This window comes from Diadema antillarum, unplaced genomic scaffold, assembly GCF_040938485.1.
Source record: "Diadema antillarum isolate AM-2024a unplaced genomic scaffold, OU_Dant_1.0 scf00000060, whole genome shotgun sequence".
NCBI classification, from domain to species: domain Eukaryota; kingdom Metazoa; phylum Echinodermata; class Echinoidea; order Diadematoida; family Diadematidae; genus Diadema; species Diadema antillarum.
Genome location: NW_027270949.1, coordinates 621,256 through 634,719, shown reverse-complemented (window position 1 = coordinate 634,719; position 13,464 = coordinate 621,256). Strand labels below are relative to the sequence as shown.

Genomic DNA, 13,464 nt, shown 5'->3' with positions numbered 1-13,464 from the left:
GCAGACACAATATTTCTGTGGTATTGCATGTTGTTTAGTAATTTTCTCACTATTTTCAGGGTTTACCAAAGTACAGCAGAGACTCCAACCCCAAGCACCTTCTGATCTGGAGATTCTCTCACCTGAAGCCCCTAGCAAATGGGAGACTTCAAGTTGAAGCGCGAAGTTCCTTGCGGCCGGGGTCCAGGGCCCTTAAGTGGGCCCTGGAAGCTCTAGGGTTCTAGATGCTCTCTATAGGCTTATTTTGCAACATATGATGGCAATAAGTCAGAAATCCTTTCCAACGGGAGACATAGAGCCAGGGTGGGAGAAATTGAATCTCAAGCGGGAGAGCGGGAGATTTTGCAAAAATAGGCTTTCGGCGGGAGATCTCCCGTCGAAAGCAGGAGAGTTGGAGTTTCTGGTACATGAACAAGTTGTACATGAAGGAGTAAAGATATGAGTTTTGTCCTGGGTACCAGTTAATTAGCTCATATTTCCACTGGCAAGATCATTATCACATGGTAGTTGTTAAATTCATGTTTATGGAGTCCAGCAATGAACACAGATATCTGGTAAGCATGTTACATTCATGTTGGGATCAGAGTTGATATTTTCTCATGTTGTTAACTTTGAATATGAGGTCTCATTAATGAAGATTGTCTTCAATGAGTTTGAGGTGACAAAAAATGATTGTATCAAAACTCAATGTGAGTGTAAATTTTGCTTTGTGTGTGCTCTGTGTTGTGGGCTGCTCAGGTACCTGTAGTGTACAGTGTACAATATTTATGTGTATGCACAGCCCTGTCACATCACTATTACAGCAAGTCATGACTGGTATGGTACTCTTTGTGGTCTCAGTCTGGTGGCCCCTGGCTGTGGGCCCCTGGCCTCCTGGGCTAGTGTCTTATTGCTAATTTCAAAGTAGATTCACAGAACTTTGTCAAATTGGTATAAACTCACTTTGAAGATGAGCTTTTTTTTCTACTTCCTTCTCAAGTTGACACTTTTGTGTGTGCGTGAATGTCATTCAATGAATGTGCAGATTTACTGAACATACTTGTATTCATCAAACCAGTTTCATCTAGTCCAATAAAATGTAGATAATGCAGTGAAATTCTGAGCTGCCAATTTCATGATGTAAAAAATTTCTGCAACAAATTCCCCCAAAGCCTGAAGGGTAGAAACCAGCCTAAATAAATCCTTTCGTTTCCCCAACATGACAAAAGTCAAAACAGGAGTCAAAGCAGGAAGAGGAAGAGAAAATTTACTAAAGTCTACGTAGAGGATTCCTTTTTCCCCCACAGCTCAATGTGCCAAGGCTATTAGACTTCATAACACATCGTGAAGACTATTAAAGACTTTACAATGTACACTGTATAATACCGTGTACATCACAGAGACTATTTGTGACCCGCTACAACAAAATGATCCTAAAGTCGGGTGAGGTCGATTATTTGAAAATTGCATGACAAAATTCCCTAATCTTTCTGCTTTAAATTGATATATAACACATCTTATGAAAATAATCTTCTGCGGAGATATCGATGTTTAAAAGAGAGCATGTCGAGACGTATGGGAAGTCACTGTTTCGAGAAAAGCACCCTAAATGTTTTCCTTGCGACGCAATCGCAATCAAGGGACACGCAAGTTAGTTTTCACCTACGGACAATAGAAGGTAAACCCTAGCAACCCCCGAAATACTCATTCAAGCACAGCGTCGGCGGTCTCCTCACCGACCAATCAGTGACCAGGATGCCAGGAGAAGCGGCTGGGCATAGCGCACCCCGCCCGCACGCACCAGTCGACTTGGCAGTGTGCGAGCTTCACGCTTCGGTTAGCGGCAAGCAGCAAACTGACCAATGAGATCACTCCGGTCGTTGTTAGGGGCGGAGCCTATCTGTGGCGCTCAATCCAAATTTTCGAACCGGTTTCTGCTTGGCTGAAACGCCAAAAGCATGGCCCAGAAAAGCGCTATTTTTTGGTCTTTCCTTTCATCATTTTGCCTCAAAATTTCGACAGATGATAGAAAACATGTCAGACTCCAATAATATGTCAAAATCAGAAAATCGTAAGTTTTGACCAATTATGATGCTCTGACTTCAAACTCGATTTTCACGGCTTCGACCGTGCGCGACTTTAGGACCTTTTTGTTGTAGCGGGTCACATTTAGACTTCATAATACATCACAAAGATTATTAGACTTCCTACATCATGAAGACTATTAGACTTCATAATCACAAAGACTATTAGACTTCATACATCATCAAGACTAGAGGTAGACTTCATAATCACCATGACTATTACTGTAGACTTTATGATACATTACAAGGACTATTAGACTTCATGATCTGACCACAAGGACTATTAGACTTCATGATACATCACCAAGACTATAGAATCTAGACTTCATAATACATCACGAATACACCCACTCAACTGATAAATCATTCAGTCATCATGATTATCAAACAGGACCTAACATTCGATAGATCTCTCATTTAATAGCCTGAATGCACCTGTAGAGAGACAAGAGCCCTACTATGAAAATGAACTGACAAGAGCGTAAAACAGTAATCGATCTTGTGACCATGGTCCCTGAAGCTACTGTATTTGTTTTTTTTTAATGGCATTTCTCATTAGGAATGGATACAAAATTTGTATGTGCACCAAAAACATTGTTTATCATTCATTTACAGCAATACATGTAGCTGCGTCTTATAAATTGAATATTATTAATTTCCTTGAGGACGAGTCTCGAGTATACTCGGGCAGGTGTCTGCGGGAAATGCGTGTTGTAGCAAAATCAATCCATCCTCAATGGGTTAAATTCTATATTACTTCATGTACTAATGTATTAATTAGTTCTCTTAAATATGATAGTGGAAAATACACACAAATTTATTAAACCTAGCAGGATGTCGTGTTCTGTAATATAATGTGAAATACAGAGTCTGAGATGCAGACTACATAAAAAAAAAAAACATGACAACACACCATAGTCCCATAGAGACATCTGCAGCTTTCATGATGGAACATACATGTAGCATTTGACATGAGTGGTGCATCAATACAGCATGATCGACGTAATTGTACGTCGATAATGGGTGTGTTCATTTACCTGCGCAATCATGGCCATTCTATTAATTATCTGATGAAGTTCCATGCAGTCTCACAGATTCAACTATACACAATTCAATGGATCAAATTTCATGAAGAATATGCTGGTATTGGTACATTGTACTTTCATTTTGGGACTGGTCTACATTATTTTAGCATTCACACTACATGTAGGCTTGCATGTTTTGTTTGTTTGTTTTACATGGAGGGGTGCTGCTGGTAAATAGGGTTTGGTTTTTGCCAGATCACAAAGGAGATACCAATCATGAACTTTATCACAGCTATTCTTATCTCAAACAAGGCAAGTGCTAAATTGTGTCTCGGCCATTCGCGTAGAAAATATTAATGTTAATCTAAATCCCGGAAATTCATTGACCCGCCTATGACCTTTGACCTGGTGGTGACCTTCAACTCCCAAAGGGACATCTACTATCCAAGTTTGGTCCCAAATGGACAAAGGGATAAAAAGTTAAGAGCCATAATCGAAATGCGCCGTAAAAACTTAACATTGGGCCATAAATGATTGTTGACCCCTGTCTGTGACCTTTGAACTTGTGATGACCTTCAAGTCACCAAGGGACATCTACCATCCAAGTTTGGTCACAAACGGACCTATGTATGGATCAAAAGTTATGACCCATAATAGAAACGCGCCATAAAAACTTAACATTGGGCTTTAAAAATTTGTTGACCCATGCTTGTGACCATTGACCTTGTGGTGATCATCCACTCCCCAAGGGACATCTACCATCCAAGTTTAGTCACAAACGGACCTATGGGTCAAAAGTTATGACCCATAATAGAAACGCGCCATAAAAACTTAACATTGGGCTCTAAAAGTTCGTTGACCCCTGCTTGTGACCTTTGACCTTGTGGTGATCATCCACTCCCCAAGGGACATCTACCATCCAAGTTTAGTCACAAACGGACCTATGGATCAAAAGTTATGACCCATAATAGAAACGCGCCATAAAAACTTAACATTGGGCTCTAAAAGTTCATTGACCCATGCTTGTGACCATTGACCTTGTGGTGACCATCCACTCCCCAAGGGACATCTACCATCCAAGTTTGGTCACAAATGGAGTTATGGATCAAAAGTTATGACCCATAATAGAAACGCGCCATAAAAACTAATATTGGGCCCTAAAGTTCATTGAACCCTGCCTGTGAGCTTTGACCTTGAGTTGACCTTCATATATGGTAAAATGTGAAACTTTGTATGACCCCTCTTCCCTCGAAGTTTGATTGCAATTGAAGCCCAGAGTAAAGAGTTATTGAAGTCTTTGTAGCGTTACGGACAGACGATGGATGGACGACGGACAGACGGACGACGGACGGACAGACGCCGCAGGCGATCCCTAATAGTCTCCCCTCACCTCCGGTGGGCTGGACAAAAAATTTTTCAAAATTGTTCAAATTATGTCTTTTGGAGAAATGCGGGTTTATACAAATCTTTTGTGTTTTTACAGTTAGCAAACAACAACAACAACAACAAAGACTATAGCAATGTTTTTAACTTCACGGTTTGTTCATTTGCAGTGTGATTGGGATGCTCCAACATTACCTGTTAATCAAGACAATAATGAGAATGGGCCTGAATGGATATTACACAAATTATATTCTTTCCTCCTTATCATTAAAAGGCATTATATCATTGTCTCATTGTATCAATTGCTATTTGCTATAAAGTCAGAGGCCAGAACAGTTTATCTTTACAAGAAACACGCCACTTAAACAGTAACTACACCTGCATACGATCTTCAGTCGGGCCTAAAAAAGGCTGTAATCACTTCCTCATGGATACAAAGTACATCATGCACCAGTACGATGCACACAAGGTGTGCCTGATCAAAATTTGGGATTAACATCAACATTGCATACTGATAGCATATTATCTTAATTACACAATGCACTTCCAATACATACAAGCTGAATCCCCATAATTCCATCATTTAAATCTAGTGTTTTTAAATGTGCTGTTAGTGTTGATGCAAATTATTACAAGCTTACTGTGGTACCGTAAAAAAAGAAAGGGGGTGGGGGAGAAATAGAGAGACCGTGTGAGTTTTGTAATGTCTGCTGGATTGAGCGTGTTGTACCGATACATGTAGACAATCAATGGCACACACACACCATCTGGAGTCACTAGTGTGTCTGCATCAATAATACTATATACACACTCCTTTGAATACGTGTATGGGGATGGCAGTGGGCGTCGACTGATAAGTACACACTTGTAGCTGTTAAAAATACCACTCAGACCACATTACTCACTAACAGTTTTAGTTTTCACTGGAATACCCTGTGTGATGTTGGCAAGAAAATATCATATTGAAAAGCTGATTGAATGCAGAGTAAACAGTTGCAAAATATGAACTGGTATTCAGTCTGTGCCTCACAAAATTGTACCTTCCACCATTCTGAGTACAAGTGAAACTTTGTACATGATATTATCCTTATCTTAAAATGAATTGTATGTAGCTCTATCAGTCATTTGGCAACATATTTAATGATACCAGAAATGGATACGAACCCTAAAAGATTCACTCCACAAAAGAAGCTACAGTACCTGGTATGTTTAATCTACAAACTGAGCTGCATTCACATCATATTGTCTGCATTTACTGTACCACAAGGCTAGAGACTATTTTGGGCCTTCAGAGCACCTTGAACAAGGAATGAAAAATGCAAAATACATATGTTCTGCAACAAACACCTTTCCGCAGACCAAACACTGTGATACAATGTAGATATCAGTTGTGTCACCTTCTCATGATTCATTTTTAAGCTGAGCACTCTCGATCATCTACAAGCTCTCATCAGAAAACAGGCACAAACAGTTATGCAATGTTTTGAATCTGAACATGAAGCAGGAGACTGCAAACCTCCACAAGGCCACATCAGGGTCACAAACAACAAAGAATCATCCAAGCAGTATCCACCCTCAAAATAAATCAACTCCAAAAGAAAACAATTCCTGACAAAATGTTCACAAAAATGACAAAAATTGGATAAGAAATAAGGATATGACATTTTGAAACATCACATTTTTTTACATTTTTCACATCAGCACCTGACTCACTAAATTCGCAAAAATAACTACCTCGCAAAATATTTAACCTATACAGTACTCAAGCTAATGCCACTTTTAACAAGTTCTATAAACATTTTTTTTCCTCTCTTTTCAACAGACTCTGAACTACAGAACAGTCGCAGCGGACGACTATAATTAACTCCCCCGAAACCCACGAAACGTTTTGAATTTTCAACCGTCATCGAGGCAGTGCGAATCGGGCGTTCTCATTTTCATCAAAATTTCACCTTCTCATATCTCCGCTATACATTGGCCAAAATCGCTCAAACTTTCAGTATCAATGCAAAATAATGATTTCTATCCACATACGAAAAATCACGAGAAACGATTGAGAACTTAGTGAGTCAGGTGCTGATGTGAAAAATATGAAAAAATGTGATGTTTCAAAATCACGAGAAACGATTGAGAACTTTTTAACTGGCCTGTCACTGCACAGCTGCATTGCGCAATTCGACCCGAGGAGAAGAGGTCATAATGCAGCTGTCATTTGTATGACGCACCTCTTGACCCCCGGGAAAGGTGCGTCATGGTCGCGTCAAGTACCACCAATTTGATGACGTGTGGTACCGTCATGGGAGCAAAATGTCTGTCACAATACTGACCCATATGTGCGTCATAGTCGGTCATTTAACCAGAGTGTGTCAAGAGGTTCGTTATAGGACCGTCATGTAATTTTGCGAGGCTTCTTGCATAGTATCCCTCCGTAACAAACTCGCGATCGCGAGCCGGCCAAATTCACCGGCTCCTGAAAACACGAAAATGACACAATTTTCATTCAGTTTTATTATAACATACTAATACTCACTTCATTCTTGTATGTCTTCTTTTTCTATCTGATGTCAGACTAAAGGTCTTTTCAGAAAGTTTGAGCACAAATTTGCTCCAAAACCACACTACCAAACACGATTTGTGATTAAAATCATCACATACATGTACACGCCCGCGGCATCGCGAAGCTCGCTATCCTTCAATCGCTCTCACTGTAGTGTAGCATCGACCGTCAACCGTGAAATCTGCAGCAAAACCACGTGCGTGATGTAGACCATGTGGTACATGTATACAGTACAGGCGTACATACGTATACAGAAGACGAGGCATGGCAGAGGCCAGGCCGCGATTATTTTTCCGCAACCTTAACCTGCCGATCGACACATACAAACGATTATGGAACTACTAGAGTCTATTAAAATCTATATTAACTTAAAACAGTAAATTCTATTTAAACACTAGCCATATAAACCATGTACCTAACTTAGGGTTTAATAAGGTTCGTGTTTAAATAGGCAGGGGCTTCAATCAAGCTGTTTTCGAATCGGGGAAGGGGAGGCGGGACGTTACGGAAAAAATTACTGTGGCCAGGCCGTAGTTTCGCGAAACTAGATAGTTCGAGGACATGCCATAGCAACGTGTATATCAAAACACACGTTTCTATGGGATGTCCATGAAGTAGGGAACGGTTTTGAGAAATTTGAAGTCATTCGAAGTTGAGGTGGTTTTTTCCTACACATTTTTATTTTTGTTGTTGTTCATATCTCCAAAATTTGATTTCTTAATTTTTTCAACTAGTATTTGGGAATCCTGTAATATATTTAAAATGTTGATAGAAATTTCTGAATATATTCAGAAAGTACGCCTAGGCGCCTAGGCCTACTGTTTGGATATTTACATATTTACAATTACCTTGTATCTTTATTAAAATACTTTATGTATTTTATTTCTCATATGTTTTGCATTTTCTTGATATAAATATTCTTTGATATTAATACTTTGTATTCATATTATATTTCATTGCTATTTTTCCTACGCATTTTTGTTCATATCTCAAAAATTTGATTTCTTATTGTCAACTAGTCAGGGACATATAGATAGCAGGGGGGATGGGGGATGCATCCCCCAGAATTTTAGCTGGGGGGATGGTGTGTACATTCACCCCCCCCCCCCCCCCCCCCCCCCCCCCCCGATCGAAAGATCAAACAAAAACGATATTAAATAGTAATATTGCATGCCAGTTCAAAAATCAAACAATAGTATTTAAATGATTATCAAAATTATTATAAAATTTACAATATGACAGAGTTTATATGTATATATACATATATATATAGACAGATCTAGATAGATATATATGGGCAAGTCCAAGATAAGGTCCCCTCAGAAGGCAAAATTTCATCTTTCCTCAATATTGACATGTTTGGTATCATTTTGAAGCTTATGAGTTGAAGTTTTGATTTCCATGGAGGGAAAAATTATATTACATAAATTTATGCAAATTTCAAGGGCTTCATTTGCATAAATGTGAAACACAGCGTTACGTATGGGACATTTATAAAAATTCATATTAATTCAAAGGAAAGCAAATGATATTTGATTAATATGTGGACATAAGAAGTTCATCAAATAGTTTAACTTGGTATGAAAATTTAGGGATTATGCAAATGATTATGCAAATTAGCTCGTGTCCTATCATGAGATGTCCCATACGTAACAAATTGAGGTCATTTTTTTAGGTTTTTTCTGAAATTGCTAAGGTTATATTAATGCCCTTTTGGAAAGTTCTAATTTATTGTTTAGAGAAACTAAATACCATAGAAAAAAGAAAAAACGGTAAAAGGAATATTTTTTATTAGGCATTGAAATAATGTTATGTATGGGACAAATGCGTTACGTATGGGACATCCTCATACATAATGCATGTGAATGCATGTAGCTAGCTGGGAAGGTCTCTCAGTACACAAATGGTCAATCATCCTGAAGAAAGCATCCCAACATTGTAGCTACTTTTTGAGTTATAGACACTTCAAACAATACATGTACTTGACTGAACAATTTTCAGAAAGGGGGAGGGGAAAGTGGCAAAATACACAATGAAAAATCAGCTTTAAAGGGATGGTATAGTTTTTTTGCAGAAATGGGGATTCAGTTTTCAACATTTAATGAGATGATTGGAAACCAATTATATGAATTACTAAAGAGCATACAATCCTAAGACTAGAGGAATTCAAAGTTTAGTGATGGAGATCCAATTTGAAATGGTTGTGATATAAATATTAAAAAAAAAAAAATAAAGTAAAATGATTTTTTTTTTTTATTGCAAGTGATACACAAATTGTCCTTATTCAGGTTTCAATAATAGCCACGACAAAATTCATGGGTATACATACTGAGGTGTGACTCGAATCAATGACCTGACTGCTAGACAGACATCATATATCTACTCGATCACTGGAGTTCCACGCAGCAGGTATTGCTTATTTATAAAAATTAATATTTCTTGTGTCAAGTTGTTTTTTATTGAAACGAAATGGCAAACTGCCCTTCATCAATGGAAGTAAACACTTTAAACTATTCAATTTTTCAGTAGTAACTATCCTGATAAAAATAGGGCATACATACTCAGGTTGGTCATAAAAATATAGAATATGATTAAATATGATTATGATGGTAAATATTTGGGGAATATTGTTCCCTTGTCAATCTGGATCAGTATTTGAGTAATTTCAACTGATTCAATTTCAATAATTATGCAAAAATTTGTTTATGGGTATTTTGCAAAATTACTTTGCAAAATACCCATAAACATGTCTCTCCACACACTAAACGAATGGGGGACAAAGGGCATGCATACTCAGGTTGGTCATAAAAATATAAGAATATGATTGAATATGATTAGGATGGTGAATATTTGGGGAATATTGTTTCCTTGACAATCTGGATCAGTATTTGAGCAGTTTCAACTGATTTTACTTCAATAATTATGCAAAATACCCATAAACATGGTTCTTCACACACTAAATGAATGGGGGACAAACTGTCCCATACGTAACTGTCCCATACGTAACATGTCATGTCTGTCTTTAATTAGAACCTGTAATTAGAGCTTTTTGCCTAATGACACGAAACTTACCTGTGATAATCTTGAGTGTTGTGACTTTCATCACAGTGAGTTACAAGTTGTAGAATGAAATACTTTCAGAGAGTTTTGAGGTTGAAAAAAATGTTCAAAAAAACAAAATTTTTCTGGTCCCATACGTAACGGCACACATTTTCTCTTCTAAAATATAATTGTGAAGGTCATTTTTCTCCATTTTTTGCATGATTATACTTCTCCTAGTTATCAATCACCATGATAAAGTTTAATATGATCAAAGGCCATTAACACTATTTTTCAGGTCATAAAAGTCTCTGAATGTCCCATACGTAACGCGCGTGTTATCTTGGACTTGCCCATATACGACCCAGCTATAGGGAAATCACCCCTCCCCCCTGTCTACGCCACTGCAACTAGTATTAATTTATCTTGTATTTATAGATAAATGTTGATACAAATTTCTGAATAATATTCAGAAAGTAGGCCTACTGTTTGGACATTTAAATATTTACAATTACCTTGTATCTTTAATATTCTTAATACTTAATGCATTTTCTTTCCCATGTTTTGCATTTTATTATTTGATATTATTTTGTATTCATATACGTATATTCTATTTAATTGCTTTTTTTAATATGCATACACGTGGCCCCATTGTAATTCAGCCACGTATCTATAATGGGCTTTTACCATGCTTAAATAGATATGAATAAATACGAATGAAATCAAATTTCAATCTTTAATCCATGCCTACAGGCAACAGAAACAAACAAAAGTAAACAAACAAACACACATCAACAAACAAACAAAAAAACCCGCAAACGTACGCGCCGTGAAGCGAGCCATATAGTCTAGGCTAGGGTGCAAAACGAAAACTAGCCGTCGGGAAGCGCGCCATACCCTAGGTTTGATAATATATAGCGCTCGCATGCAAAACGAAAACTAGCCATCGGGAAGCGCGCCAGGCTACAGTGCTCGCGTACAAAACGAAAACTAGCCACTGCACTGGGACATGATCATTCATAGCTCTGCAGCATTCCAGTCTGGTACGTGTGTACCGCGAATAACATTGTGCGTTAAGGGTCAGTCATTTTCATGAAGAGGTGCGTCACCATTTTGCATGGTTAATGCGTCAATGTCTCATAGAGGTGTGTCACTTTTTGTGACGGAGGGTACGTTATGGTACCTAAAAGGTATGATGCACATTGGTACTTTGACGCACCTATCCCGAGGGTCAAGAGGTGCGTCATACAAATGACAGCTGCATAAGGCGTGCTGAAGTACAAGACTACAAAGCCGTTTCAAAACAGCTTTGCGTTTATCAACTTCCAAAAGGCTTTTACAAACAGGTTTCTGAAAACTTGTTTAGGAAACCTGCATGGATAGCCACAAATTTGGGGCTTTCGAAAAGGCTTTCCTAAAGGGCTTTCAAAACAGCTTTGCGTTTATCAACTCGTAAAAATTCCTTAAAAGCTGTTTGGATAACCTGTTTCTGCCGAGAAAAGGAGTTGATAAACGCACCCATAATCAACTTTTCCCGCAAGTTTCATCCATAGGCAATATCCGTCCACAATTTTTTGAGTTACGTGTACGCACGTCTTTTGCGCTCAGGCAAGCAAACAAACATACAAACCAGCACCAATGAAAACATAACCTCCTCCCTTGGCAAAGGCATCTTCAACCAATACACATTTGCTTTCAGGTAATTAACCCCTGATACTCTTTAGTGCTCTGGCTAGAGTGCACAGGCAATGCTATGCCATCCTTCTCCATGGTCGAGCACACAGCATTTTAGTTTGAGTGCCTTTAACCTGGTTGCTTCGGTACAAGAGAGCCATATGGTATACTCGACTCTTCTTTCATGCATTATTCACATCAAAAATTTGATAGAAAACAGTGGTGTAGTCTAATCAAGCAGACCTTAATACAGGCCAGTGTTATAATATCAAGTCATTAATTTGGCATTAATGCCTGTCTACTTCCTATTTGTATCAAAGCAACTTGATCCATTATGACTGATGTTAACTGATTGTACAGTAGAGAGCATATATGTACTAATTTAGGAGCAGTAGTTGCTACAAGTATATATTTTAGATTTTATGTCACCGAGAAATCTAAAAGATCCATGGACCACTTATACTGTACTTTGAGACTGAAGTACATTGTACATTAATTTTATGCATAAACTGTGAATACATTGTACATCAAACAGATTGTAAGGTGTAGGGTTGGGTAGAATCATATCCAAGAAGGTTCTGTTAGTATCCTGTTCTCCTACAACTCATCCTTCTGTTTTCCTCATCATGGCCACACTTTGTCTGGCTGCTTGAAATTATTCTAGACTTCCTCTGATGTAGCCTCTACTATCAAAAATTTTGTACTTTGCTTCCGGACACAAATGACACAGGAAAAATTGACATGAAAGTTCAATGTACAACATTGCACTTGAAATGTTGACTACTATGTATGCCTGTGTGTATATATGTAAACAATGGTTTTCATATTTACGATACAAACTGTGTTGTACATTCATTGTTGAGCTGTGACTGATGCATACAATTTTACAGAAACTATATGCATCTTAAAATCATTGTTGATCACTGGAATTAAAACAGTGTGATGACATCTCATTTGTGGAAGAAGAAGAGTTTACACAAACTTGGCATTGCTACAGTAAAAAATACTTGTATATATGGGCATTTAATACCTTGTTAATCCAATTCAGTGGTATTCAAGGCCTATATCCATGGGTAGAGTGGGGAAGGGCACACTGGAATGCACAGCTTAAACAGAGTTTACTTCCATACCCTTGGCAAACACTGGACAAGCACAATTATATGTACCGGTACCCACTGTCATGGGATACCATCAAAACACCGAGCAGTAAAGGAGGGTTCTTCATTCATGATGTGGCTCTCTATCTATTGCTGAATTTACAGGTCAAGTAGTGTTGGATAAAAATCCAGTACAATCACACACATGCCTGAAAATTTACACAAAATTTCTCAACCTCCTGCCTTTTCAAGGGAAATGACAATCAGGAAACAGAGAAACCACAAAAAGTGAAACAATTACAATTTATCAAATTTAAAAGCGAATATTCTAGTAAACTTTTATTAAAAGGACCACAGGATAGTACATGAATTAAAATAAAATATCATTATGGAACCATTCACCAACAAGGTATGACATTAACATTGCTCCAGACAGATCTAATACCTGATAAGCACCTGCCATACTATAGTTGTAGCCAGTTCCATGACAATTGCTCCCATGAAATATCTGCACGCTAAGCCAGACATAAATTGTATTCTCAAACATAACCCTAACCTAAATCCTAATCCTCACATCAAACTAAACCTATACCTAAGCCCTATCACAACCCTAATCCTAGCCCTAA

General features: G+C 38.0%; 1 protein-coding gene across 1 annotated transcript in view; it reads right to left on the bottom strand.

Moving 5' to 3' along the window:
* Nucleotides 1-13,464, bottom strand: part of LOC139716010 (uncharacterized) — a 45,440-nt gene that overhangs the window by 25,037 nt on the left and 6,939 nt on the right. The gene's annotated exons all lie outside the window — the stretch shown is intronic.